This window comes from Vanacampus margaritifer, chromosome 7 (assembly GCF_051991255.1).
Source record: "Vanacampus margaritifer isolate UIUO_Vmar chromosome 7, RoL_Vmar_1.0, whole genome shotgun sequence".
Classification (NCBI taxonomy): domain Eukaryota; kingdom Metazoa; phylum Chordata; class Actinopteri; order Syngnathiformes; family Syngnathidae; genus Vanacampus; species Vanacampus margaritifer.
In genome coordinates this window covers 3,193,292-3,217,665 of record NC_135438.1, presented here as the reverse complement: position 1 = coordinate 3,217,665, position 24,374 = coordinate 3,193,292, and the positions used below count along the sequence as shown (strand labels likewise).

At 39.3% G+C, this 24,374-nt stretch overlaps 1 long non-coding RNA gene across 3 annotated transcripts in view; it reads left to right on the top strand.

The window, feature by feature from the left end:
• Positions 1-24,374, top strand: part of LOC144055284 (uncharacterized) — a 128,167-nt gene that overhangs the window by 98,991 nt on the left and 4,802 nt on the right. For 2 of the 3 annotated variants that reach the window (XR_013294815.1, XR_013294814.1), the window contains exon 3: positions 5,173-5,287. This is a non-coding gene — a long non-coding RNA (uncharacterized LOC144055284). Of the gene's footprint in view, positions 1-1,535; positions 1,870-5,172; positions 5,288-24,374 lie in introns of those variants that run through there. The other variant, XR_013294816.1, reaches the window with a different exon arrangement.

Here is a 24,374-nt window from a genome sequence, read left to right as displayed (position 1 = left end):
TGTAATAATGCTGATGTTTTTTTCCCACTTTTAATCAAAGTAAAATGTTGAATTTCCAAGAAGAAGGGATAAAAATGAGGTAGTGCCACAAAGAGGACTTTTTACCGCCGCAATTACACAGCATGCGTTCCCAATGGCTGCAAATGGCAGTATCTAATTTTTATGCATATGTCTGTCGAGCAGAGGTCGTGTTTCTCAACCCACGCATCGACAACTTTTGGGATGCCTTTTGGCAAAAACAGCTACCAGATTTAATATGAGGATTGACATTTCTTTATGACATGAAAGGATCGGATACGGTGGCCAAATGTCCTCTTTTGGCCAGACATGTTTTCAACTTTTTTTTTTTGCATTCTGTCCAGGCATCCAGGAGGTTTAATAAATTCATGAAAATGTTTTCATTTTCATCACGGGACTAATTAGCATGTGTTGAATTTAACTGACACTTTGCGTGACAAATGGGAGGCGGCGTGTTGTTACCGTGATTTGTAGACGGCTCCCAAGTCAATCGCCAGGGGTGTCGGGGAAGAAGAAAAAACGGCAGATTTTGTGTGTACGTGTGTTACGTACGACGGCGTATTAGGGCCACGTACAAATATTGTTTTTTTTAGAAGGTGAGAGCAAATTATAATGTGGCAAAAAAAAAAACGGTTAAATCTTTATAAAGTGGCAACTTTGCCAGAGAAAAAACTCGCAAATTTGCCACTTTATAAAGAGGCAAATTTTCTTTTGATAAAATTTATAAAGTGGCAATTTTGCGAGAAAAAAACTCGGAAAATTGCCACTTTATAAAGTGGCAAATTTTCTTTCGAAAATATCTTTATACAGTGGCAAATTTGCGAGAGAGAAAAAACTCCTAAATTTGTCACTTTATAAAGTGGCAAATTTTCTTTCGATAAAATATTTATAAAGTGGCAACTTTGCGAGGAAAAAACTCGCAAAGTTGCCACTTTATAAAGTGGCAAATTTTCTTTCGATAAAATCTTTATACAGTGGCAAATTTGCGAGAGAGAAAAAACTCCTAAATTTCGCCACTTTATAAAGTGGCAAATTTTCTTTCGATAAAATATTTATAAAGTGGCAACTTTGCGAGGAAAAAACTCGCAAAGTTGGCACTTTATAAAGTGGCAAATTTTCTTTCGATAAAATCAGCGTGCTATTCACAAATCCTTCGGCGCTCTCCGCCATGTTGAAACTTGAATAGTTCTCTCAACTCGAAAACAACATGAAGGGGCGTTCACGTGCAATGTGGTATTTACGATAATTTCAATATCACATGAAGGCACCATAAGGCTGTGGTTGACATTGTTGAGTAAAATGGTTAAAGCTACCTGTACTGTTAACTGTATCTTGAAAATAAAAAATCCAGAAAATGTGTAGAAAATACAAATACATACATAAACCCTTTGGGTTAAACTCGGTATTAAACTGCAGGTTGGGGATCCGGCAAGTAGCAAACGACAGCGCCGATGCTGAATCACTGTCTTGTTTTCCCGCATGACTGCCTCATTTTTCAAATATTTTTTCACTTCCAGCGAGTTCCCTGCCGAGTCGTCCTGGCGTCAACCTCATCAGTTAGCCAAAGGTTATCCGTCTCCCTCATCCCGCCGAGCGCGGAGTGACGCCTGACAAACGGCAGCTTCTTTGAAAGCTATAGCGGCGGCCCCGAGGATGCCGCGGACCTTTTGCCCGTCAGCGAGAAAATCAATACCGTCCAAAAAAAAAGACAGGATTGTTTGGGCGGACCGACAGCCACGTCCGCTGAGCAACGACACCGTGGTTATTACACGTGTGCGGAAGGTGCGACCTCCCATCGAAGCCTGCTCAAGCGCACGCTGTCACCGACTGCGCGACGCCGACAAATAACGGTTAGTTTTGTTCCGCAGGAAAGAGCAGCGACAGGAGATGGGAAGTTATTTTCTTTCCTTGCAGTGTTTTTTTTTTTTACATCCAGAATCATTCTTTCTGTGCTCTGACAGGTAACAAGTTCAGGTATCCAGTTTTGATTTTGTTAGAGTTGAAATTGGAACCAGCGATCGTCAGCATTACGTACTTTCTTATAAGTCACTTTTAATGAAAAGACAGCAATAAATTAGGATCATTACAATTTAAAGTCTTACAGCTAAAGTTAGTGAACTAAACAACAAGCCGCTAACTAACAAACTTCCGGATTATCTGTGACCTTTTTTTTTAGATTAAAAACACACATGTTATTATCATTAGTTGCTTTTAACTAAAGCCAACCAATAAATGTGGATTACATTTAAAGGGTTTACAGCCGAAGTTTGTGTTGGATCAAAGCAAAAAGGAATCAGCTTTTTTGTTATTATTGTTACAAACCCCCCCAAAAAATTCAAAAAAGGCTGATAAACATTCCATATAAGTTTTTCACGAAAAATGTTGTCCTAAAAAAAACACAAAATATGAAAATTATTGAGGGAGAGAAACGGAAACAAATCTGCGACTATGCAAATCCGCGACTCCAATTGTAGTTATGATTTGTAATATCACCATTCACCACTAGATGGCAGACATGTCTTCGTTGCACCAGAGCCGTATAGAGAGACTTTTGCCAACTCTGCTTTAGCAGCGTAACAAGATGGCGTCCATTTATCATGTGACCAGCAGTTGACCAATCACAGCGTGACTAATCACAGCTGGTCACATGACATATGGACGCCATCTTGTTACCCCGAGAGTTGGCCAAACTCTCTCTCTATATGGCTCTGAGTTACACTACACTGGGTCATATACTGCCCCATTTTACAACATGAGTAGGCCTAATAATTTTTTGCGAATTTTGAATGATATGCAGGACAAAAATACTACCGCAATAATATTAACTCTTTGACTGCCAGACGTTTTCAGAAACGGGATGATTTAAGCATTTTGACTGATCTTTCAAGGTCCACAGAAAATTATGTGTTTGAACTATGGAAACACACATACTACCAAATGAAAGATTGGACTCTCATCTTTCATCAGAACAAAAAAGTTTGTTTTTACCTTATTCCGTTTTCCAGTAATCAACAATAGAAAATGGTTAGTTTCACCTCTGTTTTGAAACAAACGTCTTTTAACGTCTTTGGCACTCCTCCATAGGATTTTACTAAACGTTATTTAACGTTTTTGGCAGTCAAAGAGTTAACATTTTGAGTGAGTGGATTTCGGTGGGAAAAATGACAAAATTGAGTTCTTGCACTTCATGTTGGTTTCGCAGCAGTTTTGTGCCGTCATTGAATGGTAATTTTCATGCAAGCGAGCCCTTTGCACTGGAAAAAAAAAATACAATATGTGGTTATTTCGTTTATGGCAAATCCTTTCTCGGGTCAGGATGATGGATCTTCTATCCATGCATTTTTTTTTCAACGCATGCATAAAAGCATGAATTTGAACGGTAACCTTCCGGTTCCCTTGATGTCTTCCTTCAAGGCTAAACCATCTTGTATCTTTTTTTTTTTTATGAAAATAAAACTCAAATTGAATTATCACGCTAACCTGCCTACCTTTATGTGGAAAAAAAAAAAAAGTTACTTCTAATGAGACCTTTTCAAAAGAGTGCTGTTCATTCTGGCTCGCCGTCATCCTGCTTGTCCTACGCTGTCACTTCCACTTTTCTGCACTGTCACAATCCTTCTTGTCCAACATTCCGACATCATTACATCTGTCCTATTATCCTTGCGCTAGCTAATCAGCCACTGGAAACCTTCATGTTTCCCTGACACGTTTCCATTGCTTATGCCGGCCGAGTGGATTGATATTTTAATCATGTGTCAGTACTAAACCGTCCTCTCCCAAATGGCGGAGCAAAGATGTCAGCTTCACAGCACCAAGAGCTGGCAGACGTCAGCTTGAGAACGAGCCAAAGCAGCCACATGCTTAAGGCATCTCCGTCCGCTCAAGGCTGTACAGCGACCAAACAATCCCTGGCGATGCCCCCCCCCCCGGGCCTGAACAGACGCCCCAACCCCCCGCCACCCCCTCCCGGTGCCGACTTCTCTCCAGCCACATCAACATGCACGTCTGTCTGCAGACATGCCAAGGACTTTTCGGAATTCCACCGACGCTTGCCTATGACCTTGAAAAAACACCTGACAGGAGGTCCCTGGTAAGCTCATTTGTGCTAGCAGTAAACAACCAGTCAAGTAGCCGGAAGATACAATATGTGTGTAATCTTAAAAGAAGATGTCAAGCGATCTGCCATGATAGCTTGAAAGTTAGCCATTTTCTGGTTAGCAAGGGCTTTCAGCTGTAATAAACAATATGAATTGCGTTCTTTTAAGTAGAAGTGAGTCAATTAATAGGAAAACTCAGATGGTTTTAATCTTGATTCTGCAGTTTAGCTCGCTAATTAGCTGCTTGGTGTTTAGTAGAGTAGCTTCACGTATCAGGCTTTAATTGTAATATTTATGTTTTTTTTGTGTGTCTCGTATGGCAAAATGATGTGATTAATATAAAAAGAAGACAAAGTTCTCTGCCAGGTTGCTAATCGCTGGCTAATCTTAAAGGACGACGTCAGGCAAGGTTAGCTTGCTAGTTAGCCTGTTTATCAGGGTAACTTCATGTAAAAGACTTTCAAATTGGAAGGGCGGGGGGGGGGTCTTTTTTAATTAAATGTAGCTTTGTTGTTGTTAAATGTGCCTCTAATAATGGGAATATACTAGGTGATGTGTACTTACAGGAAAGAAAAGACTGGACTGGTCCAGCAGTTAGCTTGCTTGTTAGCTACTCGTTGCTTAGAAGACTGATAGCTGTAACGAGCAAAAATGATTGCTTTCTTTTCTCACTCAAGTGAGTCTAATAATAGAAAGATGCTAGGTAATGTGTGGTTTTACTTTTTAAGTACGACTGATTGGCTAGGCTAGCATGCTAGTTGTCTTATACTGTATATAGTTAGTCTAGCATGCTAGCATGCTCGACTTACTGGTTAGCAGGGTGACTTGAACTAAAAGACTTTCAACATATGTAACGGTAAGCCTAATAATAGAAATCTGTAAGGTTATGTGTCTTTTTACACTTAAAATAAGACACCAACCCCTGTGGCAGTTAGCTTCCTAGTTTTGCAAGCTCGATACTTTTTGGTGTCAGGTTTCAACAGGAATAAACACCATTTATTTTTAAAATGTAATACTTTTGAGGTCCAAGGTGATGTGTGTTTTTAATCTTCTGCAGGAAAAATGTCGAGCAAAGTGGCAGCGGCTGGGCGCTCGTTTCACAATGGCAGCGCTCGGAATGGCAAGGGTCGCAACTGGGACGACCCGCCAAGCGATGGAGGCATGAGGAGGTGGTGGGTATTCGGAATGCGATTTCATATCGTAAAATGGGGTGCAGTGGTTTGATGTGGTGTCTGGTAGAAGGTCACAAGTTGCTTGAAATTGCATGCGTCCAGCAAGAACCTTCCCTTTATTGTCGTTGACTGACGGCGATTTTAGTGACTAAAATTTGAACAGGGATGGATTGTTAAATTGGACAAGAATGCAAAACTATGGTATGTAACTTCGCACATGGATCTTGTGCCACTAAACATTTACAGGTGAACACAATTTGACTCTCACAAGTCCTGCAATGCCAAAATGGAAATTTTCCTTGGATCAAACGTCTGTTGTGAATTTTCATGTTCAGCAAGATGTGCAAAATGTACTGAAATGCTGAACAGCCGGACAGGACAGATCACCTGTAGATGTTGAAAAGTCACCCCAAAGCCCAATGTCTTGAACTTTTGTGACTAGAAAACACGGTGAAGTAAAACCACCACAAGAGTCTTCATTCACCATTTGTCAAATCCTTGCAGAAATGTGACCGGACTATTCGTGGCGCTGACAGTCATAGCTGACAAATTCACAGAGCGCTCCCCTGGCATCTGTGACTTCCTCTTTGGGCGGCAAATTTGTCACGGTTGATTGCCTCGGTAGCACCATTTAGCAGCCATCACTATCCTCCCTCCCCTATACACGAAAATCCATTTCCGGACGCCGTACTGACACATCATCGAAAATTGCAACGGCTCCCCGGGAGAGGCTACGGGAAGGCGGGTCTCGTCTGACCTTTTTCTTCTTCCAGCCAGCTTCATGACGTTTTGTATGTTTGTCGCTGCGCACACATCACAGCGGGGAGGTGTTATGTGAGAGAGCGCGAGAGCTACCCGTACAAACCGTGTAATCCTAAATCCTTCGGGAAGGGAAAAAAAAAATTGTCGTTTAAAGGCGACAGCTGCTGTCTGCTTAATAATAGTAATAAAAGAATATGGTACGGGAAAATCACGGTGACACGTATCGGAAAGTGTGACGGCGCCAAGAGGAAAAACAAAGGCGGGAACGGGCTTTGGGAGTCGAGAGACGGAAGCGGCGCGATAGCGACAGCCCGTTGATTGTTTTCGCCGCTGAAAAGAATGACAAGAGCTGACACAGAAATGTCATCCCGCATTTTAAACTGGCGGCAATCTTGAAGCAACAGTCTGACGACTTCAGTTCCATGAGGAGGCCTTGGGAGACAAATATATGAAAGGGTCTAACCCAAAAAAAGGATGGCAATAAAATGATATATAGAGGTTTTACAAAGAGTAGACACTCTAGCTAGTTAATTAGCATCGTTCGCTACAGATAGTAACTCGACCTTAAGATAGTAACATAATATTAGCCTTTTGGTGAATGCGCTAACAACAGCATAGCATTATTTTACAGCTAAGATATTTAGAAACACGAGACTCTGTGGATTTTCGATGGATTGATCTGAATAAGCGGAAGACCACGTAGCGTTATCCCCAGTTTTGGCTAGTCTGCTTTTTGGGTTCTAGCTCAGTGTTTCAGACTTTATAATACTGAAAAGCCAGAGTGGCTTAACAGCAACGAAAAAACAATGTGGTGGCAAAGCAAGATTTCCTAGCTAGCCTCATTAGCTTAGCTCACCATAGATTGTAACTAAACCTTAGTAGCAAAACGTTAGCCTTTTGGTAATTGAGCGAACAACAGCATAGCATTATTTCACGGCTAAGTTTTCTTGGAACAGACAAAGCTGTGCTTGTTTATATGTGATGAATCCAAAGCATTTATTAAACCTATGTGATTGGCCACTCATCAATTTAGGGGCGTGGCTTACCAATTCAAACAGTATCACAAACCGAGTGACGTCCCTTGACGGGAATGTCAAGGTGACCTACAATTTTTATTTTTTCAAGTAAGTAAGTAAGTAAACTCGTTAGCTTAACTTACTACTGACATTAACTAGCCTTTACATTGGCACAAGCTAACAGCATAGCATTATTATATGGCGAGGTTACCTTGGAACAAACAAAGCTGCAACTAGTTTGGGATGTGGTGGATTTGCGATGGTAGTTCTGGCTGGTGCCAAACTCTCTCCCGGCCTCTTTTTTTTTTTGTTTGTTTTTTTTGTACGTCACTATGCAGCGCTTCCAACCTCATCCTTATCAATGAGATGCAGCTTCAACAAACACTGCGTATAATTCTGTGGCAATCCGCGTTGGGGCTGCGGCGGCGATAAGCGGATGTTTGTGGCTCAAGCTAACTTTGCGGATTCACCTCGCTGGAGGACGGCAAACGCGATACGTCTCGGCAAGTCGCCTTCCCAAAGCCTTTATAAGCGCATAAATTAAACACTCACTTATCCTGGCGTCTCATTTGCATCCGCCGTCATAAATAGCGCCCGACTACCGTTACCTGCCGCGTTTTAGGGGCCAGGTGGAGACGCTAATGTGCCATTAAAACTTCCGCAGGCTCCCGAGCGGTGATTTCCATTCTGATTGAGAGGCTGATGAGACTCTTTAAGATGCAGCACCGCCATCCTTTTCTGTTCAAAGTGATTGACGACGCCAGCGTTCAAGCTACCGTTTGTGGGCTGAATGATTGAGGCGGAGTGAACCGCTCGACAGTTTGTTTATGTTGCTATTTTGCTCATTTTTCTTCATTAGCAAGGGGCGGTCAAATGACAACAATAGGGGGATAGTGCAGCGCTAGGTTGAACAATTCTGAATTCAATTCAAACTTTCTGCGGGGACAAAAAAATATACAGTTGAAGCCCCTATTCACAAATTAATTATTTTACGTTTTTCTGTGAAAGGTATTCTCGGGTACGCTGAAAAACTCACCTGTGTTTTTTGTGTTCTTTATAGAAAGTTTGAGAATGGTGTCGCCAAAGCTCTGGCGAAAAGGAAAGCAGAAATTGGTGTCAAAGAAGTATGTTAAAGTCTTGACTAATATCTTATGTCGGGGAAGATCTACTTAACGTTGCGAAAGTGCTGCATATGTTTTTCAAAATCAAATCATCTGTAAGGTTAATGTTGTAAAATGAGTTTGAAATAATGATACAGTTTTTATGATCATAATCCGTGGTATATTTATGGGTTACTCTATTAAACTATTTTCATCAGTTATTTATGTGAATCCTGAAGAGCAACGTACGACACACAACAAAATATCTCGTAAATAAAGTGGGGCTTCGAAATCATGAAAAATCTCATCAGTCTCCATTTTCAAACGCCGTTGGCCACTCGGCGCGCTGAAACCAAGCCCTGCTCAAACGTCAATCAAACAACACTTACTGCTACTACTGCAATCTGAAAAATGGATGCTGCTTTTTCTAGCAACATTCTTACGCCTACGCATCCCTCCACGTTTGAGCCAGAATTCAATTCTCTGCCTGCCAGAAGACACTGACCTATCTGACAATCAACCTTTTTCCTCTCACTCTGCAGCAGGTTGATCTTTTTTTTTTTTTCCTCCACTTTTTAAGTTAGCAATATGTATTAGCCGCTTAAAGCTAGGTTACCATAAACTTTGAATTTTGTTATTATTCAGTGCATTAATATATTCACTTTGTCCTGCTGAATGCAGTACAGGCAACATAGAGCTTTTGCTTATAAGTAGGGATGGGGCGAGTACCGATACCAGGTATCGGTACTCGCGACGGCTTATCGATACTGGTATCGGCTCTTGCGAAACAATATAATTTCCATTACTTTCATTCAATGTTAAGGATATTTGCTGTAGTTGGGATATATATGTCATTTAAAAAAAATGATCCGTCATTGTTTTTGGGGGAAATTTTATGTATCATAAGTACTAATGGTATCGGCACTTGGTATCGGTTTCGGTGAGTACTGACGATTTGAGTATCGTCTAAAGAAAAAGTGGTATCAAACATTCCTACTTATGAGTGTATTATATGCTTCACTCACTTACTGCCAATTCCAAAGTGTCATGCACATTAGACAAAAAGGGACACATGGAAATAAGGCATGTCGATCACAATGAGCATTGCGTTATTTGTTGTCATTTTCAAGGTTGTCACCGCCGTGTGTGTGAAAAATAAGCAGCAGACGAAGGTCAGTAGTCGATCTTTCACGTCACGTCATGTGTGATTGATGTACTTTCTCCCTTTCCTCCAACATCATACTCCATCATCAATGACATTTTGTTTTATTTTGTTTTCACCAAAAAGCCCGCCTTTCAATCAGTTGACTTTCAAGACAAGTTTTCTCCTCGCAATTAATTGCATTTGTCCAGTCACAACGATCCAAACTGGTGAGGAAGGAAGGAAGGAGGGAGGGAGGGAGGGAGGGAGAAAGGAAGGAAGGAGGGAGAAAGGGAGGGAGGGAGAAAGGAAGGAAGGAGGGAGGGAGGGAGAAAGGAAGGAGGGAGGGAGGGAGGGAGAAAGGAAGGAGGGAGAAAGTAATGAAGGAAGGAAGGACGGAGAAAGGAAGGAGGAAGGGAGAAAGAAATGAAGGAAGGAAGGAGGGAGGAAGAAAGGAAGGAGGGGGGAGAAAGGTAGGAGGGAGAAAGAAATGAAGGAAGGAAGGAGGGGGAGAGAAAGAAAGAAAGGAGGGAGGGAGAAAGCAAGGAGGGGGGAGGGAGAAATGAAGGAGGGAGGGAGGAAGCTAGGAGGGAGAAAGGAAGGAAGGAGAGAGAAAGGAAGGAAGGAGGGAGAAATGAATGAAGGAGGGAGGGAGAAAGGAAGGAGGGAGAAAGGAAGGAGGGAGGGAGGTAGGAAGAAATGAAGGAAGGAAGGAGGGAGGGAGGAAGAAAGAAATGAAGGAAGGAAGGAGGGAGGGAGGTAGAAAGAAATGAAGGAAGGAAGGAGGGAAAAAGGAAGGAAGGAGGGAGGGAGGAAGAAAGAAATGAAGGAAGGAGGGAGAAAGGAAGGAAGGAAGGAGAAAGGAAGGATGGAGTGAGGGAGGAAGGAAGGAAAATTTGTGTTGAACTTGAAGACATTCCACATTTGCATTCATTTTAATACAGAAAGTTGATTTCTGTTATGTTTTGAGTTACAAGTGTGGACACCAAACAAATTATACTTGTATCTCAAGGTACCACTGGCAGAGATTCACTTCATTTCCATTGAGTTCCATTTGCTTTGTTGCCAATATTATTCACGCCGCTCTATTATTCCTCCACATCCATTATGCATTCTTTAATTTGAGACTTTTTTCGCGGGAGATTGCTTGCAGGACATCGAGCTCTATTGTGTAAAAAGCCAGCAGCGCGCGTGTGTATGTGCGTGTGCGTGTGCGTGTGCGCGAGAAATGATTCCAAATGAAACATTGCGCATTCAAAAGGCAGCTCCGCACTCGGGGAGCAGAAACACGGCCCGGCCGGCCTCGCGCCCAAACCACACAGTCATGTAAATGGAGTCTGCGCTGAGGTCGGCCGCTATTTCGGGAGCAGACAGGCTGACTCCGAAGGAAATGACAGACTAACGCTCGGGAGACGGACGTTCGCTTTTCAGGCGTCTACGCGGCGATCCATGTGCGTACGGAGTGGAGAAAAACTTGAGTTTACTAGGAGTTCAAGTCCAAAAAACAATGTCGCAGGCTCCCAATAGGTTTGCTTATTTTTGTTACGAGGTAATGCAGAATGGAGGGTTTGTTTTCTAAATGATTGCTGCAGCGCCCACGTGAGCCATTTTCTCCATTAAAGTCATTATTTAAATCAATTAACAACAGAATGCAAAGCCCTCTTGACCCACCACATCTAATTAAGCGGCCTACAAGGTCACAAAGAGTACGCGATGAACAGCAATCTTCATGAATGTGGAGGATTTCTGCTGCATTTCCGGAATGTTACTCAAAACTGGCCGTTATTTTTATACGGGTTGGGTTAGTTAGTGTAGTGTGCAAATGTATTGCACTCTTTCCTTAGTTTTAGGCTAAGGTTTTAAGGCTAATGCTAACATAGGCAATGATTAGCAACTATGTAGCTGCGTTGCAGCGCCTTAACTCATTTGCTCCCGTTCTATTTTATAGGTTTTAACTGTACCAAAGACGTATTTATATGTTTTTTATATATATTTTTTTTTTTTTTTAAATGCTAGACTAGAGCATACAGAAGGCTTTGATGCAACCTTTCAACTCCAGAGAACGGGGGAAGCAACGGTAGTTATTACAAAAACGGCCAGCAGGTGGTAGCAGAGTAGAAGAGATCAACCAGGGCCATGTTGCAAACGAGCTGATTTACCCACAGTTGAAATGAAAAACGAAATGAAATGATTTTTTTTTTTTTAACTAATAGAAATAGTTCACATGAATTTTTGACGTCTATAGTAACAGTACTCACAGTCATTTACTGTATTCTTCATCCTCTACGTAGAACGACTATATGAATCCCACTTGATTGCACTCTCGGTGGGGTCATTTATTTTTAAAGCTCTCATGGTAAACAGTCTTCTTACCAATCTTAATTCAAGTTTTTTTCTGCAAAATCCTCCTCCCGAAGCCATTTTTAAGTCTTTGCTTCCCTGTATTTTTAACTTCTTCTCATCATTGTTGTAGCAACAGTAATGTTTTTCTGTTAGTTTGCTCGTTACTGTAAACGAGGGCAAATGCAGCGGGCCACGAGTTCAAAAAAAAAAAAAAAAAAAAACGCCGATTAATATGGCACGAGGTGTCTTGAGTGTCTTGAGTTCAGCTTCCTCAAGCACAATGTGCTGACTTCACCATAAGTGGCATTCGAGTGAACTCTTTATTGACAATTCTCTCGGGATGACAGCCGTCAAAAACAACTCGGGACATCAAACTTCGCTTGGCTCCGAAGGTGTTTTGAAGTCGGCGAGAAAAAACAAACACACACACACACTTGGTGAGTTAAATCTCTCGAGTAAGAATTCCTCTGACGCTCCGCTCGCGTAAACGCTGACACTTCAACCTGCGGGGAAAAATGGAAGCTGATAAAAGTGCATGTGATTCCGGGGACGGAGTTATAGATAGAATTATTTGCATAAAAAAATGTTTTGCAATTTAAATAACTTTTTGTGTTTACATTCGCCGTCCTGTCTTTTAAGTGTGTTATTCTGCATTTCATTGTGGCGGTGACAGTCGTTTTGCAACATTGACATCCAAACTATTTGTTTTTCAAAAGAGACCATAAGTAATCCCAACACAATAAATTAGTCCTAATTAATGAGTTTGTTTGGTTTTGCTTTTCAAGAATCTCATGAGAATTTAGTTAGGTCACATCCAGGGGAAGAAAAAAAATTCCTATAAAATCATATGAAATCCACATAAATATGAAGACAGTCTATATGTATTTAGTTGTACATTTCATTTGATAAACCCCAAATGACTGTTTTTACAAACTACATCGCTTCTGTTAAAAAAAAAAAATCAATGGGTTTCACTGTTGCTAAAACTTAGCAACGAAAAAAAAACGTTCCGACTAAGGTAATATGAAGACGGAATGTCAATGTAAAAAAAAAAAAAAAAAAAAGCCTGCAATCTTCGCAATATCTTCCCCAACGTCAATTACTAAGGATCGGCGTGATTACGTTTTCTTGATTGACATTTGAGAAAAATGAACAAATTATTGCAATAACTTGTAATTAATGTATCGAAGAAGAAGAAGAAACTCCTGATTCCATGCCACTGTTATATTAAACACAACTTCATCTTCAGACCGCAAACTAGTTGAGAATGAACCCGACAACAGCGCCTCTGCTGGCTGTAGCAAGTAGTACACCCCGTTTTGACTCCATTGCTTCAAGGCAAAATTTTAACATCACGCTATCGTACATGATTAATTAATCAATTAGTATGCCTACCACTTATAAGTAGACCTAATGGTCTCTTTTTTTTCCTTTTTTTTTTTTACAAGCAGTACGTAAAATGAGTCCACGCCTTTGTCCAGTGATCCTTAAGCCAGCGGCCACCCAACCATTAAAAGCTTGGCCCTTTTACACCATCTCCTCTGCGGATTATGCAGATAACAGAATTATGCACGAGCATAAAACTAGTATGATGATGTATGAGCAGAGTACACCAAACCCACCCCACCTCCCTCTCGCTCGCTGTGTGAGCTGGAGTTATGGAAATGAATGCACGAACATGGTAGCAGAATTAACAGTCGGACGAGGCCTGTGTGCTAATCATGTCACTGTCCCTTTTGTCTTTGAAGATTGAGGGTCAGTGATTAGTTTTTATGCAGATGCGAACCGGCTAACTAACTGCTAAAGGCTAGCAACTGCTAAAGGCTAGCTAACTGCTAAAGGCTAGCAACCAAACAACAGTCTAAAGGAAGGCCCCGCTAGCTAACTAGCATCTACAATAACGTTGAGGTGCTTGAGCTCTTTAAGCCACCTATTGAGCACAAATGGTACAGCAACAATTGTGACTTCCCCGCTAGTTTACTCATGGACTATTGTTGACGCATCGTCTGTAACATGTACGTCGTCTGGGCAAACCCAGGTCCAGAAAGTAAAAAACCTTGCCACAGTTTGGCTTTAGCCATTGATGCTAGCTAGCTAGCTCCTTTGCAGGTAAACGAGCACCATGGGAGCTAGCACCTGGGGCTAAAGCCAAACTGTGGCAAGGTTTTTTTTTTGCTTTCTGGACCTGGATTTGTCACCTCTGTCTGTCTGTAAGTGACTTTTAATACTTGACTTTTATTACATGTGTCATGTAGATATAATGATGTACGTGTGAACTAAATGCTACTTGGTGTTTGTTTACCTTAAATGGTCATCACTAGCGAGTGAATGCCAATCGTGTTGCTAACCGTTTAGCATAGGCTAATTTTGTTGTTGTTGTTTTCAAATAATCCTCTATGCACAGAAGATAAATAATTAGTAGTTCTATCCACTCATTTCAACTCATGTAGCTATAGTAATAGTAATAGTAGTTAATGTTTGTTCTTGAAACGCGCTAATACTAATTGTGATTGCTAACCATTTAGCATAGGCTAAATGTGTTGGTGTTTAATTGATAATTCATATGTACACAAGATAATAAATAAGGAGAAGTTATATCCTCTCAATTCAACTCATTTAGCAGCTCTTCGTTTTGCCATTCCCAGTTTTTTTGTTTAAATGTGTTTTGCGCAAAATGTGTTGTGTAGTAGCAACTTGCAGCCCTAATATATATATATATATATATATATATATATATATATATATATATATATATATACACCCTTTTATAATACTAATTTTCCCTTTGAGACAGGGTGATACAAGGAAAGTGTGTGTAGTAGAAAAACAAAGAATAAGAAGCAAGTAGGGTTTGTTTTTTTTTAGTCTCCAAACCAATGTTGCCAAAACTAATGTTTTTTTTTTTTTTTTAAAGACTTGCATAAACTGACTTGTAAATCCAAAAACGAAAGAAGCTAGTAGAATTTGTTTTCGGTCATCAGGCACATCTTGAAAAGACAGCAAAATGTGCAGCATAAGAAGTCTTTGGCTCCGCCTCTCCTGTTGACATTTCCATCTGGAGTCCTGCCATAACCACCAATGGGCTTGTATATTAACCTTAAAATATGTTTTCTATTTCCTCCCATCAATTAAAGTGTCAACTTGTATTTTTTATGAGCAAGGACACAATTGCTTGCTTGGCCTGGCTTCTTCCCCAGCCTCAATAGAGGCATAAAAACAGCCCCTTTATTATTTATTTTTTTTCTCATCTCTTCCTCTTTTCAACTAACAGCCAACGACGACGCTCGTCACGTATTCAACAAAAGCCGTAAAGTCTTGCCGTCATCTCGGCCCCACGGTTCGCCGCGAAGCGGCGCGTTAAACGACGCCGGCGGGAATTATAATCCTGCTAGTTGTCAGCGCCGGCCCTCGTGGCCACAGTGTACATTATCGGCAGAGAGCGAACACAGAACGCGGTCGAACGGAAACGCGGCCAAAGTCGCCCGTGAACGACTTGGAAGGACGCCGCGCAGGATGCGGTCGGGCTGCTGGAACGGTCGGCGTCCGCCAAGGAAAAACATCAACCCCCAATTACGCTGCTAATTTGAGGCATGTAGTTGAAAGATGTATTTATATGCGCGACACACGCTCGCGGCCCGCAACATTAGCGAGCTAGCACCATCCGGTGACATCTGACATGAAAGCTCGCTATTCAAAGAGAATAACATAATGCTCCGTTTTGATTGGCACGGTTGGAAAAAGGCATTTAAAATTCTTTTAGGTTTTGATATAAATGCTGATAAAGGTAGAACTGACCTACTTTCACAGTGTAAATTACGATATGTGCTCCTTGAAATAGTACTTTGATAGCATTTCTCTTTCCAATGCGGATGTTAGATTTATTATTATTATTTTTTTTTAATCCATTCAGATTTCATGTGTTGGTATGTCAGTCTAATTCGTTTCACGCCATCCTAGCTAGCAAAATACCGTAGCTTAGCGCTAGCTAGCAGCTGGTGCGACACGAGAGAATGGATTCATAATTGGTACAAAAAGAACTCTCTGGGTTCTGTTGTTGGCCGGTGTTGGGTGAAGCATCCTGGAGGTTAAAGTCAATGATTTAAACTAATAAGTAAACCTTCCCGTAGCGCATTATGATCAATTTTTTTGGACTATTTTTTGTTGGTTTTCGGTAAAAATACAAATTAAGTTGATTCGGGACTGGCTGATTTATAGTAAACGAATAACAAACGCAGATTTTGGGTGCGAGTCCGAGCTCTAGTATTTACTGCAATTGTGACTTGTTAGCACGTATGTTTAAATCTTTATGTACATATTTTCAAAGGCAATGTTTTAACAATACACTTTATTTATTGTTCTGAAAGAAACCGTGTGTATTATTTAGCGCCATCTCGTGGTGAACTAATAGAACGCAGCAATTTGTAAACATACGCACTACGGTGCCTTAGCGAGCAAGAACTCACTGGAGAAGCTAACAAGAGTGGCTAGCACAAGCTAGCTGGAGCGGCTAACAATAGCAGCTACCGGGAGAATGTAGCAAAGCAAAATCTAGCGAAAACAAAGCAAAGGGAGACAAGCATCTCGCACAAGCGGCAGAGGCTAACTATGTTAGCGAAGTTCGAGTGAAACATGGCGGCCACCTCTAAGGTGTGGTGCGACCTATCTAATATAGTTAGCGATTACTGGACCTATGATTATATAAAAGCATGTATGTTGATGTGATAGAACATATTTTTGGAATTAATAATGTTCTTTTAAATGAATGAATTATTAGTTCACCGCTAGATGGCGCTAAATAATACACATTGCGACTTGTGGCAACAGGATGGGAGGTGGTAGACATTCTCGTATCAGGATGCACATCAAAGTTTCAAGGACCCGTCCCTGAAACTGAACAGGAAGTCAGCCATTTTCATTTTAGTCAGCCATTTTGTGTGGCTGGCATTTTGATGAAATGGGTGAAAACGAAATTGAGTGGAAACGCACAAAATTCTCGAAGACCAATGACCAAAATTGAACAGAAAGTCGGCCATTTTGGTTTGAGGCAGCCATTTTGTGTGAAATCCTTGCACTTTAACAAACTGGGGGATTTGTCTAAATGAGCCCTAATTGGGTAAATAAAAGTAGCTCTGATTTGTCAATAAGATTTAAAAAAAAAATAAAGAAAAGCTGTATGCAGGAGCTTAAAATACTCCATGCGAGCTTGTTTAGTAGTCTGGAAAGCTGCGTGCAGAGGGCGCGTTGACAGAGGGCGCAACCCTTGCCTGGTGAATTTGGATTTGGGCAGAGGCGACGCAGCAGGCATTAGCTGCTCCGAGGTGGCTCTGACCTCAGCCTGGCACTTTTGTTTTTCTTTTTCCAGCGGCAATCAGGAGGGAATTGAACCTTTTAACCCGCCCTGTCACATAGCAAACGTGATGTCACCAGCTGCTTTCGCACAGCGTTGGCGGGAACGGGCCAAGGCGGGATGTTGTCAGCGCACGTTTGCTCATGAACTGCACCACTGCGGGGGTTTTAACTCATTCACTGCCATTGACGGCTATAGACGTCAAAAATTCATTTTGACTTTTTTTCCACTTTTGTTAATGGTTAAAGTAGGAAAACCTAGAAAAAATTGTTATTGCACATTCAGAACAGATATAAAATGTGTTAATAATCCTAAATTAACTAGTAAAGTCATGCAATTAATTACAATTAAAAAAAATTATCACCTGACACCCCTCATTTTTAATAATCTTTTTTTTAATCGTGAGTTAACTAGTAAAGTCATGCAAATAATTACAATAAAAAAAATTAATCACCCGACGCCCCTAATTTTTAATAATCTTTTCTTCTTAAAAAAGATCTAAAAAAGATTTATCTTTTTTTTAATCGTGAGTTAAATAGTGAAGTCATGCGATTAATTACAATAAAAAAAATTAATCACCCGACGCCCCTAATTTTTAATAATCTTTTCTTCTTAAAAAAGATCTAAAAAAGATTTATCTTTTTTTTAATCGTGAGTTAAATAGTGAAGTCATGCGATTAATTACAATAAAAAAAATTAATCACCCGACGCCCCTAATTTTTAATAATCTTTTCTTCTTAAAAAAGATCTAAAAAAGATTTATCTTTTTTTTAATCGTGAGTTAAATAGTGAAGTCATGCGATTAATTACAATAAAAAAAATTAATCACCCGACGCCCCTAATTTTTAATAATCTTTTCTTCTTAAAAAAGAGTTATCTTTTTTTTAATTGCGAGTTAACTAGTGAAGTCATGCGATTAATTACAATAAATAAAATTAATCACCCGACGCCCCTAATTTTTAATAATCTTTTCTTCTTAAAAAAGATCTAAAAAAGATTTATCTTTTTTTTAATCGCGAGTTAACTAGTGAAGTCATGCGATTAATTACAATTAAAAAAAATTAATCACCCGACGCCCCTAATTTTTAATAATCTTTTCTTCTTAAAAAAGATCTAAAAAATATTTATCTTTTTTTTAATCGTGAGTTAACTAGTGAAGTCATGCGATTAATTACAATAAATAAAATTAATCACCCGACGCCCCTAATTTTTAATAATCTTTTCTTCTTAAAAAAGATCTCAAAAAGAGTTATCTTTTTTTTAATCGCGAGTTAATTAGTGAAGTCATGCGATTAATTACAATTAAAAAAATTAATCACCCGACGCCCCTAATTTTTAATAGTCTTTTCTTTAAAAAAAAAATAAAAAAGATTTTAAAAAGAAAAGATTATTAAAAATTAGGGGCATCAGTGATTACATTTTTTTAATTGTAATTAATCGCATGACTTCACTAGTTAACCCACAATTTTATATCTGTTCTAAATATCCACCAAAAATTCTAGGTTTTCATACTCTTGTTAACAAAAGTGGGAAAAAAAATGTTAAACTAATAGAAATAATTCTAATGACTTTTTGACGTCTGTAGCCGTCAATGGCAGTGAATGAGTTAATCGCAAGCTTTTACCAATTCACTTATTTGCAGATATGTTTCAATCATTTTGTTTTCATTATTATCAAGTTTGTTTGTATGGTGGAGATGCGAAAGATGAACGAACATATTGTAGGTTTATGTGTAGCGTATTTGTCAAAAATGCAAAATCAGCACTTTCTCAACCCTCGTGTTCTAAAACTCACTCAAAGTAACGCAATTCGGAACCCTTGCAGTCTCCGCCGCGCTTTATTTTTTTTTGCAAATATGGTTTATCCCACAATTGTTGAGTTTTTTTCTTTTCGGTCATGTCGCCTTCAGTGTGGACACGCGGCTGCTAAATGCAAACGCGTTCCCCTTTCGATAAACAGCGCGAGACAGATGAGAGTGCTTTCACGCAGTCAGCAAATCATTTGGCCGCTGATTGATGTTCTCTCGTGCGTGTGCGTGTCGTCCACAGACGCTCACAAACGGACAATTTTATTGACACTTTTTTTTTGTGTCTTCATGTTTGAGTTTAGCAACTTACAAATATTTAAATCAATTCATCTATCCATTATTTGGTCAATAAGTCGCTGAATTGTGGTAAAAAAAAAAAAAAAGGAATAAAAATTGATCCCTTTAATCAATAACAGGACATGATTTCAAATTGACAGTGCAGAAATTGTGGAAATTAAATATGATTCAGTTACGGGTTTGGTCCATAATGGCCGTCAGAAAATCGGCCAAAATGTTGATGATTGTGTTTTCCAAAGTAAAAGCAGATGTTTGCAAACATTTTATTTTGATAAAACGAGGACTGTCACTGTCGAATATTATTAATTGTATACAATTTTATTTTGCATTAAAGTGTATTATAAAAACTTTTTCCCCAATTACTTTTCATCAACCAATTATTTTTGTCTATTTGATAGTGCTTAGTTAAAAAAACTAAACAACAATTAAACAATTTCACAGTTAGATGATTGATACCCACCAAGCTTTTTGAAACTGATTCTGGTTCAGTCATGATCTTCCAAAATAAGAGCAGATGTTTGCAAATGTCTTACTTTGAATAAACACGTCTGCTTTCATAAAGGACTACAAAAATCAGAAAAGAATTACTGTTGAAGTCTGAAATCAGAGATTTGAAGAAAAAAGTTCAAGAATGGCTCTAAACGATTGTTTGATTATTACGAGTTTTCACAAAGTTTGATGATCGATTAGTTGTCAATTAATCGATTCATGTTGTCACCCCTAGATGAAATAATCAGTTTACTTTTTATAGGGTTAGTAATAGATTATCAAAGTAATCATCAATGAATCTGATCATCTCAATGCACGCCGAGCCACTATTATATGAAAATGATTTTTTTTTTCTAGCAGTGTCGATTTGACTCACGACATGAGGTAAAAATAACAAATGCAAGTTTTGACGCTATGTGTGTGCGTGCGCGCGCGTGCGTGCGTGTGCGCGTCGTAGCATTAAATGAGCGTTTGTAAATCCTGCGCTGACAAAGCAATTAAAGAGATGAAGTTTCTTTTTTTAGGCCTCCTTCCGCAGGGATCTTGTCGCAGGTAATTGCTGTGAAAATTCACCTCATTCCTTTTTGTGTTTGGCCCGGCAGCTTGTAAATGATCACCCCCCCCCCACCACCCCATTACAACCCCCCTCCCCCCCCAGGCTTAACCGTGGGCGTACGTGACTCCCCTCCATCAGTCCGCAAACACTATCCAGGTCCAAAATCTTCCTCTCTCTCCAATTTAATGTCCCGCTACTAGAAAAGACGGCGAGGGTGCGATAAAATTGTATTTTGAGGCATTTAAGTTGCGTAATCACGAGAAAATAATATAAGCGAGAAATGGGAGAAGAAAATGCAACTATCCATTTGAAAATCCTGCTCAGTGATGCTATGCTGAGTGACATGTAACGTGACTACAGTATTGATCGATCCACGCGTCCGTCAGCGGTAAATCGCAGCAGTAGTAACGCCAGAAATGAGAATTTCCAGTAAAGCGTTCGCAGTCATACGAAGACTCAGCGATTTTCGGCCGCTGCCTTTTTGGCGTCTGCTTTTTTTTTTTTCTTCCTGCCAGCTTCTCCTCAGCTCGGCCATTTCACTAATTAAACTCAAATCACATCAATACTTCAAGTTGTGGACATTTTCTTGAACCTGTACAACTCAATTTTCCCCTCCCTCTTTATAATGAGGATTCATTTTCAGAATGAATCCTTCACTTTCACAAACTTCAGTTAAATGGGAGTCAGCACACAACTGACATCATTTAAAGTGACTCTGATCCTAAATCAAGTTTTTTTTTTTTTAATGGCATCTTGAACAGGGGTTAATCTTGTGTGTAGACTTTTATATCTGCTATATGTGCATGGGTTTCTTTTTTCTTTTCTTTTTTATAAAATAATAAATGTACAATAAAAAACGTCTACATTTATTTCAATATATTGCCCATTTTGGAATAGAAAAAAAAAATCCAAATCCAAAGTCCAGAAAGTAAAAACCCTGCCACAACCCAGGTGCTAGCTAGCTAGCTCCTTAGCTAGCTCCCATGGTGCTCGTTTACCTGCTAGCTAGCTAGCATTAGGGGCTAAAGCCAAACTGTAGCAGGGTTTTTATTTTCGAGCTTTACTGCTAGCTAGCTAGCGCCCTAGCATTAAACGAACACCAGGGGAGCTAAATAGGGAGCTAGCCAGCTAGCATCTGTGGCTAAAGCCAAAATGTAGAATGCAAATTTTACAATCCAAAAAATGTAAAACTCTAAGAATGAAGTGTAAATAGTGCAAGAAAAAATAGCAATATATATATATTTTTTTATAAAAAATTAGGGGCGACAGGCAATTACATTTTTTTAGTGTAATTAATTGTATGACTTCACTAGTTAACTCACGATTAATCGCAAATTTTATATCTGTTCCAAATGTACAATGAAAAAAAATTCTAGGTTTTCATACTCTTGTTAACAAAAATGGGGAAAAAATATTAAACTAATAGAAATTAGTTTAAATGAATTTTCGACGTTTATAGCCGTCAATGGCAACAAATGAATTAAAAAAAAAAAAAAAAAAGATTATTAAAAATTTGGGGCGTCAGGTGATTACAATTTTAATCGTAATGAATCGCATGACTTTACTAGTTAACTCGCGATTAATCAAAAATTTTATATGTTCTAAATGTACAATAAAAAAAATTCTAGCTTTTTCATACTATTGTTAACAAAAGATGGAAAAAAATGTTAAACTAATAGAAATAGTTCAAATGTATTTTTGACGTTTTTAGCCGTCAGTGGCAGCGAATGAGTTAAGTAGTAAGTCGGCTCCTATCCTAGCGAATTGGCAAGCAAAAAGCGCTAAAGGAAGCTAACATTAGCGTACTTAACGGATATGACATTGTTCTGATTATCACTATTATTGATATTCTAATGGCTGCAAAGCGGAATATTGATGTGCATACAAACATGTGATTTAACACGTTGCTTGTTATGCCAAAGTTGCTTGAATGTAAAAAGTATAGTGAAGCGCTGTAAATAAGACACACTGGGAAAACCCTGTTATCCCCCACCCCCCCCCCCCCCCCCCACAGGCTTGGGAGAGTCAGATAAAGCCAGTGAAAAGACTTTGTGTCAAGCTCTATTAATCCATGCCGGTGCTTAAGAGATGCTCGTTAAATGGCGTGTTGTGTTGTGTGTGTGCGTGTGTGTGTGTGTGTGTGTGTGGTGAAGTAGCTTAGTGCTGATGTTGCACCTCAGTTTTACTTTTTTATCCCCCAAGTTTAGCAAGCAAATTCTTTCCAGTGGGTTAAATGATGACTTGTTGCTGGTTGGAATGTTCGCTGGGAAGTTAACTCAAAAAGTGTCAAATACAATCCATACTCTTTTCAGAATGTCTTCAACCGATTAATTGATCACAAAGAATTAACGCAGATTAATCACGCTGTTAATTTTGACCATAGATTAGCCTTTAGCGCGACAGCGGATGGCTGCGTTGAAGGTAGCGCAGGTCGTGTTGGAGCAATAAACATCAATTCATGCATTCAAGTAAAGCGTTTAATAAATGTTTGCGAATCACATTTAGAATATTTGTTCATGTCAATCAAATTATGTTTATTAAGTGTTAGTTAATGTTAGTTGAATTATGCAAGTAATTGATTAGAAAAAAGAGGATGATGATGGTGTGCAGTGGATCAAAAAATGTTGAAGACGTCCTCATAACATTAAATGTCAAAAGAATCAACGCATAAACACATATTTATATACAGTATGTATATTTAAAATAAACACAAAGTTGAGCTTTTAGTCTGCTAGCTTAATGCTAACAATTAATTCAGTGTCAGCCATTATCAGACCCTCTATTAACCCACTAAATAAATTTAAAAAATACATCGCGGGGATTAACTCATCCACTGCCATTGACGGCTATCGGCGTCAAAAATGTATTTGAACTATTTCTATTAGTTTAAAAAAAATTTCAACAAGAGTATGAAAACCTCGATTTTTTTTTTACTGTACATTTAGAACAGATATAAAAGTTGTGATTAATCTTGAGTTAACTAGTGAAGTCATGCGATCAATTACGATTAAATTTTTTAATCGCCTGACGCCCCTCATTTTTAACTCTTTGACTGCCAGACGTTTTCAGAAAAGGGATGCCGTGGGTGCCAGCCGATTTAAGCATTTTTGACTGATCTTTCAAGGTCCACAGAAAATTATGTGTTTGGACTATGGAAACACACATACTACCAAATGTAAGATTGGACTCTCATCTTTCATCAGAAAAAAAAGTTTGTTTCTACCTTATTCCGTTCTTCAGTAATCAACAATAGAAAATGGTTAGTTTCACCTCTGTTTTGAAAAAACGTCTTTTAACGTCTTTGGCACTCCTCCATAGGATTTTACTAAACGTTATTTAACGTTTTTGGCAGTCAAAGTGTTAATAATCTTTTCTCTCTTTTTTTTTTTAACCGCGTCAGGCGATTACATTTTTTTTATTGTAATTAATCGCATGACTTCAATAGTTAACACACGATCAATCACAAATTTTATATCTGTTCTAAATGAGCAAGAATTTATTTCTAGGTTTTCATACTCTGGCAGTGAATGAGTTAAATGTCTAAAAGAGATGAAAAAACGTCTCTGGTACTGAATGAAATTGAAATTGAACATAAACATTGCATCAATGCTACATTGAATGGTCAGCAATCCAATGAAACTCGTCAGTAAAGCTCCTACTATACTTGTTTAATTCCAAATTAGTGGCCAAGCAACTATTTTCAAACAAGCAATTCAAAAGTCCATTTCTCGTCATATGTCCGCTTTAAACTGAATTCCAAACGCCGTCATTCCCCTGCGTGATCAATTAAGCCCATCAAAGCAGGTATCCCAACCTGGCAACATTTTCCAATCACAAAATGCTTCACAAGCGAACCAAGCGGATGCTGAGCGACGTTATTAAAATGCCCCGAGGCCTTTTCCACGTCAAGCTCCCGAAACGTTTCTGACAGAAGCGCAACACCGAGAGAGGAATATATCCCTCTTTTGGCAGGAAAAAAAAAAAAACACCTCCGCCCAAAGCCGTCTCAGGGTGGGCGGCCATCTGTCGCTTACTACCTCCTCGGTGGAGAGTAGACCACAAAAAAATAAAAAAGGCTCACTTTTAAGTCATTAGAGGAAATTTGCACTTTTCGCACTGACGAAGGCCTCATTCAAGGCAAGCAGGAAATATTTCACACGAGTGGTGGACTTGAAAGCACCTTTCAAGGGACCCAAGGACGTGCGTGACCCTCCAAAACTGTTTGTTGT